This window comes from Tachyglossus aculeatus, chromosome X1 (genome assembly GCF_015852505.1).
Source record: "Tachyglossus aculeatus isolate mTacAcu1 chromosome X1, mTacAcu1.pri, whole genome shotgun sequence".
NCBI lineage: Eukaryota > Metazoa > Chordata > Mammalia > Monotremata > Tachyglossidae > Tachyglossus > Tachyglossus aculeatus.
The window spans coordinates 136,288,242-136,299,428 of NC_052101.1; the positions used below are offsets into that span (position 1 = coordinate 136,288,242).

An 11,187-nucleotide genomic window follows, 5' to 3' on the forward strand; every position below is an offset into this window, starting at 1 on the left:
GCACCGAGGCGGCAGGGCCACCACAACTGACAATGGGTTTGTCAGACACTCTGAGCTCCCTGGAGGCAGGGCTGCCATGATGCTGTGCCCATCTGACACTCTGAGCACCCCCTCCCCTGGGGCAGGGCTTCCCTAACGTTGTGCCTGTCTGGCATTGTGAGCCCCCTGTACGCACAAAAGTGGCAGGGCCACCACAGCTGACAATGGGTTTGTCAGACACTCTGAGCTCTCTGGGGGCAGGGCTGCCATGATGTTGTGCCCATCTGACACTCTGAGCGCCTCCCTGGGGCAGGGACGCCGTAACGTTGTGCCTGTCTGGCATTGTGAGCCCCCTGTACCGCACCGATGCGGCAGGGCCACCACAGCTGACAATGGGTTTGTCAGACACTCTGAGCTCCCTGGGGGCACGGCTGCTATGATGTTGTGCCCACCTGACACTCTGAGCACCCCCTCCCCCGGGGCAGGGCTGCCGTAACGTTGTGCCTGTCTGGCATTGTGAGCCCCCTGTATGCACCGAAGTGGCAGGGCCACCACAACTGACAATGGGTTTGTCAGACACTCTGAGCTCCCTGGAGGCAGGGCTGCCATGATGTTGTGCCCACCTGACACTCTGAGCACCCCCTCCCCTGGGGCAGGGCTTCCCTAACGTTGTGCCTGTCTGGCATTGTGAGCCCCCTGCACTGCACCGATGCGGCAGGGCCACCACAGCTGACAGTGGGTTTGTCAGACACTCTAAGTTCCCTGGGGGCAGGGCTGCCATCATGTTGTGCCCATTTGATGCTCTGAGCACCCTCCTGGGGCAGGGCCACCGTAACGTTGTGCCTGTCTGGCATCATGAGCCCACTGTACCGCACCGATGCGGCAGGGTCACCACAACTGACAATGGGTTTGTCAGACACTCTGAGCTCCCTGGAGGCAGGGCTGCCATGATGTTGTGCCCATCTGACACTCTGAGCGCCCCCTCCCCCGGGGCAGGGCTGCCGTAACGTTGTGCCTGTCTGGCATTGTGAGCCCCCTGTACACACCGAAGTGGCAGGGCCACCACAACTGACAATGGGTTTGTCAGACACTCTGAGCTCCCTGGGGGCAGGGGTGCCATGATGTTGTGCCCATCTGACACTCTGAGTGCCTCCCCGGGGCAGGGCCGCCGTAACGTTGTGCCTGTCTGGCACTGTGAGCTCCCTGCACCGCACCGAGGCAGCAGGGCCACCACAGCTGACAATGGGCTTGTCAGACACTCTGAGCTCCCTGGGGGCAGGGCTGCCATGATGTGCCCACCTGACACTCTGAGCGCCCCCCGGGGGCAGGGCCACCGTAACGTTGTGCCTGTCGGGCATTGTGAGCCCCCTGCACCGCACCGATGTGGCAGGGCCACCACAGCTGACAATGGGCTCTCAAACACTCTGAGCTCCCTGGAGGCAGGGCTGCCATGATGCTGTGCCACTTGACACTCTGAGCGCCTTCCTGGGGCAGGGCTGCCGTAACGTTGTGCCTGTCTGGCATTGTGAGCCCCCTGTACCGCACCAAGGTGGCAGGGCCACCACAACTGACAATGGGTTTGTCAGACACTCTGAGCTCCCTGGAGGCAGGGCTGCCATGATGTTGTGCCTTGTACCCATCTGACACTCTGAGCACCCCCCTGGGGCAGGGCCGCCATAACGTTGCGCCTGTCTGGCATTGTGAGCCCCCTGCACCGCACCGATGCGGCAGGGCCACCACAACTGACAATGGGTTTGTCAGACACTCTGAGGTCCCTGGGGGCAGGGCTGCTGTGATGTTGTGATCGTCTGACACTCTGAGAGGCCCCTGGGGCAGGGCTGCCATGATGTTGTACCTGTGTGACACTGCGAGTGCCCCCCTGGGGCAGGGCCACCCGATGTTGTTCCCGTCTGACCCTTTAGCCCACACACTGCACCGAGGGGCAGGGCCGCTCTGACGGACAATGGACCTGTCTGACCCTGTGAGGCTTCAGGGTCTGGTCATTGGGCAGAATGACTGAAAAAAGGGGGCTGGCTTTATGCCACAAACCCCAGATTAGTCTTCCCATTTGGGTCTTTGTGGCCCGTTGCCTGGAAGAACAATTAAAATCTAGGTGCTGGAAAAAGGGAGAGCTGGCTTCATGCCACAAATCCCAGATTTGATTTCCCCTTTTGGGTCTTCATGGCCCAGGCTCTGGGAAGAGTGAAAAAGGTATGGGTGCTGAGAAAAGGGCATTGGCTTCATGCCACAAACCCCAGATTTGAATCTTCCCATTTGGGTCTTCATGGCCCAGGTGCAAGGCGGAACACTAAAAATATGGATGCCAGAAAAAGGGGTACTAGCTTCATGCTGCAAACCCCACATTTGAGTCTTCCCATTTAGGCCTTCATGGCCCAGGCATTGGGAAGAGTAATGGCAAATAGGGGTGCTGGCAAAAGGGGAAACTGGCTTCATGCCACAAACCCTCTATTTGAGTCTTCCCATTTGGGTCTTCATGGCCCAGGCATTGGGAAGAAAAATAATCACATGTGTCCTGGCAAAAGGGGATACTGGCTTCATGCCACACGCCCCAGATATGAATCTTCCCGTTTAGGTCTTCATGGCCCAGGCATTGGGAAGAGTAATTACAAATATGCGTGCTGGCAAAAGAGGGTACTGGCTTCATGCCACAAACTCCAGATTTGAGTCTTCCCATTTGGGTCTTCATGACCTAGGCACTGGGAAGAGTAATTACAAATATGGGTGCTGACAAAAGGGGGTACTGGCTTCATGCCACAAACCCCAGATCTGAGTCTTCCCATTTGGGTCTTCATGGCCCAGGTGCTGAGAAAAGTAATTACAAATATGGGTGCTGGCAAAAGGGGAATCTGGCTTCATGCCACAAATCCTATATTTGAGTCTTCCCAGTTTGTTCTTCATGGCCCAGGTGCTGGGAAGAACAATAGTGACATGTATCCTGGCCAAAGCAGGTGCTGGCTTTACCCCACAAACCCTCTATTTGAGTCTTCCCATTTGGGTCTTCATGGCCCAGGCACTGGGAAGAACAATAATGACATGTATCCTGGCAAAAAGGGGTACTGGCTTCATGCCACACACCCCAGATATGAGTCTTCCCGTTTAGATCTTCATGGCCCAGGCATTGGGAAGAGTAATTACAAATTTGTGTGCTGGCAAAAGAGGGTACTGGCTTCATGCCACAAACTCCAGATTTGAGTCTTCCCATTTGGGTCTTCATGACCTAGGCACTGGGAAGAGTAATTACAGATATGGGTGCTGACAAAAGGGGGTACTGGCTTCATGCCACAAACCCCAGATTTGAGTCTTCCCATTTGGGTCTTCATGGCCCAGGTGCTGAGAAGAGTAATTACAAATATGGGTGCTGGCTAAAGGGGAATCTGGCTTCATGCCACAGATCCTATATTTGAGTCTTCCCATTTTGTTCTTCATGGCCCAGGTGCTGGGAAGAACAATAGTGACATGTATCCTGGCCAAAGCAGGTGCTGGCTTTATCCCACAAACCCTCTATTTGAGTCTTCCCATTTGGGTCTTCATGGCCCAGGCACTGGAAAGAACAATAATGACGTGTATCCTGGCTAAAGGGGCTACTGGCTTCATGCCACAAAGCCCAGATTTGAGTCTTCCCATTTGGGTCTTCACAGCTCATGTGCTGGGAAGAGTAATTACAAATATGGGTGCTGGCAAAGGGGAAACTGGCTTCATGCCACAAATCCTATATTTGAGTTTTCCCATTTGGGTCTTCATGGCCCACGCACTGGGAAGAGCAATAATGACATGTATCCTGGCCAAAGCGGGTGCTGGCTTTATGTCACAAACTCCCAGTTTGAGTCTTCCCATTTGGGTCTTCATGACTGTGGTGCCAGAAAAAACTGAAAATATGGATGCCAGCAAAAGGAGGGGTCTGGCTTCATGCCACTAACCCCCAGTTTGAGTTTTCCCATTTGAGTCTTCATGGACCATGCACTGGAAACAACGATGAAACTGTGGCTGCCGGCAAAGGCATAACTGGCTTCATGCCATGAACCCCAGATTTAAGTCCTCCAATTTGAGTCTTCATGACCGAGGTGCCAGGAAGAACTATTAAAAGATGGATGCCGGCTAAAGTGGGGGCTGGCTTCATGCCACAAACCCTAGATTTGAGTCTTCCCATTAGGGTCCTCGTGGCCCGGGCACCGGGAAAACAAAAAAAATGAGTGCTGGCAAAAGGGTGTGCAATGCATCCCATATTTTATTTCTCTATTGGGTCTTCACGGCCCAGGTACCAGAGGAGAGGAAAAAATGTGGATGCTGGCAAAAGGGCCTTGTCTTCATGCCATGAACCCCAGATATGAACCTTCCTATTTGGGACTTCATGGCCCTGGCACTGGGAACAACAATGAAGATAGAGGGGACTGGCCTCAGGCTACAAACCCCAGATCTGAGTCTTCTCATTTGGGTTTTCATGGCCTGGGTACTGGAGAAAAAAATTTAAAGATTTGAGGGCCGGCAAAAGGGGGTAGTGGCTTCATGCCATGAACCCCAGATTTGAGCCTTCCAATTTGGGTCTTCATGGCCTGTGAACTGGGGAGAATAACTAAAAAATTTGGGTGCCGGCAAAAGGGGGGGTCTGGCTTCATGTCATGAACTCCAGATCTGAGCAGTTTCATTTGGGTCTTTTAACGGCCGGGGCACCGGAACAAACAATAAAAAATATGCCAGCAAAAGGGTGGTACTGGCTTCATGCTGCTAAACCCAGATTTCACTCCATTATTGGGTTTTCATGGCCCAAGTACCAGGGCGAGAGAGAAATATTGATGCCGGCAAAGGGGGCATGATTTCATGCCGTGAACCCCCGATGTGAGTCTTCCCATTTGGGTCTTCCAGGCCTGGGCACTGAGAAGAACAATGAAAATGAATGGTGGCAAAAGAGGGTGTGGCTTCATGAAATGAACCCCAGATTTGACTCCCTTTTTGGGTGTTCATGGCCCAGTCATTTGAAAGCTTGATAATAACATGGGTGCTGGCAAAACAGGGGACTGGTTTCATGCCATGAATCCTATATTCAAGTCTCCCCAATTGGGTCTTCATGGCCCAGGCACAAAGGAAACAGGTAATGTGAGTGCTGGCAAAATGTGGGCTGGTTTCACACCACGAACCCCAGATTTGAGCCTTTCCATTTGGGTCTTCATGGCCCAGGCACAGGTAAGAACAATAATAATACGAGGGCTGGCAAAAGAGGGGCTGGCTTCATGCCATGAACCAAAGATTTGAGTTTCCCCATTTGGGTCTCTGTGGCCTTGGTGCTGGGAAGAACAGTAGTAACGTGAGTGCTAGCAAAATGGGGGGCTGACCTCATGCCACAAACCCTATATTTGAGTGTTCCTATTTTGGGTCTTCACGGCCAAGGCGTCGAGAAGAATAAAAATGACGTGTGCCAGCAAAAGTGGGGATTGACCTCAGGCCATGACCCTCAGACATCACTTTTCCCATTTGGGTCTTTATGGCCCAGGCACCGGCAAAAACAATGAAATAGGAGTGTCAGCGAAAGGGGGCCGGCTTCATTCGCTGAACCCCAGATTTGAGTCTTCCCCTGTGGGCCTTCACGGTCCGGGTGCCGGGAAGAAAGATTAAAACTGAGTGCCAGCAAAAGCGGGGCCGACTTCATGCCATGAACCCCAGATGTAACTCTCCCAGTTGGGTCTAAACGGCCTGAGTATCGGGCAGAGCGAGAAAAATTTTGGTGCCAGAAAAATGAGGGACTGGCTTTAAAACCTTGGGTAATTGATTCTCTCAATTTGGGTTTTTGTGCCTGGGCTTTAGGGAGCGGGAAGACGGCTTTGGCTTTGTCACTTTGCCCTCGGTCGGACTTTACCCTCGGTATTGGGGCTCAGCCATATTTGAGGCCCAATGGGTCGAAGAGCTTCCCGCTCATTCTGACGACGATCACCGGAAGAGTTTCCACCTGTATCGTTCCCACCGGTCTGCTCTACTATCTTTGCAGTGACCGGATGGACCGTATTTCTCGGACTCTGGGCCCACCGAACAGGTTAGAAGCACCATTACCTTGGGGCAGGGTGCTTTTTATCTTTTCTTTATAACTTGGGTTTGGGCAGTGTTGCTGAGCAGGAAAGGTTCAGGCCTGGGCATTGGAGGACCTGGTTTCTAATCCCATCTCTTCCTCTTGTCTGCTCTGTGATCTTGGGCGAGTCACTTAACATTGCCGTGCCTCAGTTTCTGAGCCTGTAACATGTTGATTCAATACCGGCACTTGGATTTGCTCCCTTTATTCACCCCTCCTTCAACCCCATAGCACTCGATTGCACTTCTGATACCCCGATGCTTCACCGGCTCCAGCCTGGCAGCAAAGGAGCCACGAGGGTCTTCAGTGTCCTCCCTGATGGCCAGAACCAGCAGCCCGACACGGCCTGGGGACCGGCTTTGGGACATACCTATCTGAGAGAAGACTTGAGGTGGTGGCAAGGACCCCGTGATACTCGTTGTTTGGCCTTGCCCAGGCTGGAGCTGCCCTGGAATCGGCGACAAGGAAGAGAGAAACCCCAGAGAGACCCTTCCTCAGGAGGAACAAAACCCCAGCTGAAGTTTATCCTGTCTTTTTCAGCCTGCACTTCAGGATGGTAGAAGTCTCAAGGGTAAGTTTCCCTGAGAAGCAGCGTGGCTCAGTGGAAAGAGCACGGGCTTTGGAGTCGGAGGTCATGGGTTCAAATCTCGGCTTCGCCAACTGTCAGCTGTGTGACTTTGGGCAAGTCACTTAACTTCTCTGTGCCTCAGTTACCTCATCTGTAAAATGGGGATTAAGACTGTGAGCCCCCCGTGGGACAACCTGTTCACCTTGTAACCTCCCCAGCGCTTAGAACAGTGCTTTGCCCGTAGTAAGCACTTAACAAATACCATTATTATTATTATTCTGGGAGAGTGGCAGTCTGAGTTCTGAAGTCTTCGAAAAGGCTCATAAAGTGCTATGATAATTATCTAGAGAAGCAGCGTGGCTCAGTGGAAAGAGCCCGGGTTTGGGAGTCAGAGGTCATGGGTTCTCATCCCAGCTCCGCCACTTGTCTTCTTTGTGACCTCGACAAATCACTTAACTTCTCTGGGCCTCTGTTCCCTCATCTGTAAAATGGGGATAAAGACTGAGCCCCATGTGGGACAACCTGATTCCATTGTATCTACCCCAATGCTTAGAACAGTGCTCAGCACATAGTAAGTGCTTAACAAATGCCATTTTTATTATTTAGTCCACATCTAGAATGTATGTATAGTAATGGCTGTAACCCTTTACAGACTGTGAGCTCATTGGGTGAAGGGAATGGATCTACTAGTTCTGCTGTCTTGTTCTCTTTGAAGTGCTTAGTCTCCAAAGTGCTCGATAAATACCACTGATTGAATTACTCTAGATCTAACAAACTTTGGATTTCCTACCAGAGAATTAGAGAGTCTAGACCTAAGCTCTCACTTTTGGCTCGTTCTAAAGAAGTTGGTTTTTAAAGTGTCCAATGATTAGTTGAGCCTATGTGCTACCGCATGATTGGATTCCTCCCGCATCCCTTTATTGAACTGATCTCAGTCCATGATGGACGTTTGTGTGCAGAGCGTTGTACTGAGCACCGGGGAAGGTATAATGCAGCCGATAGACACGGTCCCTGCCCAGGAGGAGCTGACAATCTTCTGTATATCTGTGGCCCCATCAGTTACCGGACAGTCTCTAAATCTCTCTCTCGCCTTTTCTGTAGATGCAGGGTTCAATCGTGACTCCCAGAATGACGGAGGAGAAACCGGCAGGTCTGTGGGATTCTTCCGGCTGTGTGTCAGGCCTAGAGCGAGCGACTGTTTTCAGCAGAGGATTTGGTATAAGAGAATGATTTTTTTCTGTAAATTCTAATCCCCTCTGGGAGATGGTTTCTTCCGGGGCGGCACGGCCGGAGGCCCCCCGGCTGAGATAGGACGGGTTGGAGAAGACTTCCAGAGGAGGAGGGCTCCCCGGTGATCCATGGCGTGAATTGTATGGGCGAGGGAATTTCGGGCCGATTCCATATCGAGGCTTTCACCTCTGTCTTGGGTCTTCGTCTAAAAAATCTGCGTAGAGGTCATTTTTACCCTCCAGCTTGAGAGCGGACCCGGATGTCCCCGCTTCTGGGTAGAACGAGGCGAAGAGGCGGCCGAGAGAGAGAGAGAAGCTCCATGTCCAGCGATGGGGTCGTGCGACTGGGTCTGCTTCTGTGGCCGGAGGCCATCTCTGCAGCCCCATATTGCAGGGGGGCAGTAGAGGTGGCACAGTGAGGGGGAGTGGGAGGACAGGGTAGGAATAGGTGCGATTGTGGGTCTGAACTCCCTACAGCTCTGCCACTAAGTGCCCCCTGACCCTCCTGAGGGAGAGATTGCAGGGGGGACAGTGGCCATCACGGGGAGGGATGGGCAGGGAGGCAGGCAATGCTTGGGGACCCTTTCTCCCCGCATGCCCCTCCCCCTGGCCCCCTGCCCTTTCCCTCCTTTGACTTCATCTTCTCTCAGTACTCCCACACCGGCCCCCACCGAAATAAAGCCAGCGATAGATAGAGCAGCGACTCCACAATCGTGGACCGCGGGCCCGCGGCCAACCAGCTGGACCGCCTCCCTCCGGAATCCACCGGCAGCCATCCGGCAAAGCACCGGATTCGCCGTTGCTCGACACCCCCGGCCGTGACCACCCGCGCCTCGGTTGCAGAACGTCCACCCGGGTCGTCTCTGACCACCTTCGGGTGACCCCCGAGATAAGCCCCGGGACCCTCTGGTCTTATACACACGGAGAACAATGCATAAAAATCTCTTAACCCCAGCCTCAGGTCTGTCTGTGGTCTCTTGTTCGTGGATTGGGTCTGTGCCGTCCTAAGGGGTGGAGTCTGCCGACGGGCAGGACAGAGGCTCCTTTCATAACCAACATTTTTGCAGGTCAGTGAACGGTTCTACCGCATTCTTCCTCATAGCTGTCCGAGGGCCCTGCAGAGCAGGTAGGCCCGAACCCTAACCCCTTAAAGAAGCAGTGGGGCCTAGGGGATAGAATGAGGGCCTGGATTCTGATCCCAGCTCTGCCCCTCGGCTGCTGCGTAATCTTGGGCAAATCACCTCACTTCTCATCAGTTACCTCATCAGTGAAATGGGGATTAAGACAGTGAGCCCCATGTGGGAGAGGTACCCTGTCCACCCTGATCAGCTTGTATCTACCCCAGCGTGTACTACAGTATGTGTATATATATATATACACCCATGACCTGAACCGGTGTATATATATATATATACACCCGAACCCATGACCTCTGACTCCAAAGCCTGTGCTCTTTTCACTGACCCCCAGTACTTGGCCCATAGTAAACACTTAAATATCAGCCATATAGATGTACACAGAGAATGTGGTTCCGGACCCAAAGACCATCTATCGGTTGTCCATCCACCTCCGCATCCTGCAGAAATTCCTCCCCTCTGAGTGCTTGCCTGGCTTCGTGTCATGAACCTCATATTTGAGTCTTCACCTTTCGCTCTTCACGGCCCAGTCACGGGGACGAACAATAAGCGGCGTGGCTCAGTGGAAAGAGCCCGGGCTTGGGAGTCAGAGGTCATGGGTTCTAATCCCAGCTGTGCTGCTCATCATCTGTGTGACTTTGGGCAGTCATTTTACTTCTCTGTGCCTCAGTTACCTCATCTGTAAAATGGGGATTAAGACTGTGAGCCCCACTTGGGGCAACCTGATTATCTTGTATCCTCCCCAGCGCTTAGAACAGTGCTATGCACATAATAAGCGCTTAACAAATGCCATCATTGTTATTGATAAATACAGGGTGACATACCCCGAAGGAGGGGGGTCTGTCTGTGGGCCCTCGGATCCAGCCCTGGAAAAATGAAACACACAAATGCATTCATTCATTTATTTGTATTTATTGAGCGCTTACTGTTTGCAGAGCACTGTACTAAGCGCTTGGGAAGTACAAGTCGGCAACATATAGAGACGGTCCCTACCCAACAGTGGGCTCACAGTCTAGAAGGGGGGACAGAGAACAAAACAAAACATATTAACAAAATAAAATAAGTAGAATAAATATGTACAAGTAAAATAGAGTAATAAATACATACAAACATATATACATATATACAGGTGCTGTGGGGAAGGGAAGGAGGTGAGGGGGAGAGGAAGGAGGGGGCTCAGTCTGGGAAGGCCTCTTGGAGGCCTTTGTTAAGCGCTTACTATGTGCAAAGCACTGTTCTAAGCACTGGGGGGGTTACAAGGTGATCAGGTTGTCCCACGGGGGGCTCACAGTCTTAATCCCCATTTGACAGATGAGGGCACTGAGGCCCAGAGAAGTGAAGTGACTTGCCCAAAGTCACCCAGCTGACAAGTGGCAGAGCTGGGATTTGAACCCCTGACCTCTGACTCCAAAGCCCTGGTTCTTTCCACTGAGCCATGCTGTTTCTCAGGGGTGCGGGAAGGGGCCCGCGGCGGGGGGCTCCTGGTCCCCTGACCCGAGTCTTTCTCCGAAAGCCAGAGCTTGAATGCATAAACATACAAAAATTGTGGCTTTAATGCAGAAAACATACACAGACTGTGAACACTGCAATCCAGGTGTTTAGTATGGTGCTAAATAGCTCAGGTGTAAATACTTTTTTTCTCTTTTTAATGTTTCTATCAATTAAATGGCCTTCAGGTGCCTGCACCACACATCAATCCGCAATAGTAGTAGAGTATTTTACTGTGCACCCATGGGATGTGATGTACTGAACTGAGCATATGAAGTAAAAACAAAGAAGCGGCACCTATCTAGGATCAAAAGAGCTGCCATGCTGATGGGGGAGACTGGCATAAAAATATTTACAAGTTATGGTGCTAAACCGCTGAATACACAATTGGTTAAACATGTTTGCAAAAGAGCCAGACCAAGCTCCTCAGACTCCCGGCTTCTGGAACATGTCATAAGGGGCATAAGAGAAGCAGCGTGGCTCAGTGGAAAGAGCACGGGCTTTGGAGTCAGAGGTCATGGGTTCAAACCCCGATTCTGCCAATTGTCAGCTGTGTGACTTTGGGCAAGTCACTTAACTTCTCTGTGCCTCAGTTACCCTGTCCGTAAAATGGGGATTAAGACTGTGAGCCTCACGTGGGACAACCTGATCAACTTGTATCTACCCCAGCGCTTAGAACAGTGCTTTGCACATAGTAAGTGCTTAACAAAT

The 11,187-nt window shown here is 52.1% G+C and overlaps 1 pseudogene; it reads left to right on the forward strand.

The window, feature by feature from the left end:
- Positions 1–4,807: 4,807 nt before the first annotated feature.
- On the forward strand, positions 4,808–8,772 carry LOC119949988 (annotated as a pseudogene).
- Positions 8,773–11,187: the final 2,415 nt, after the last annotated feature.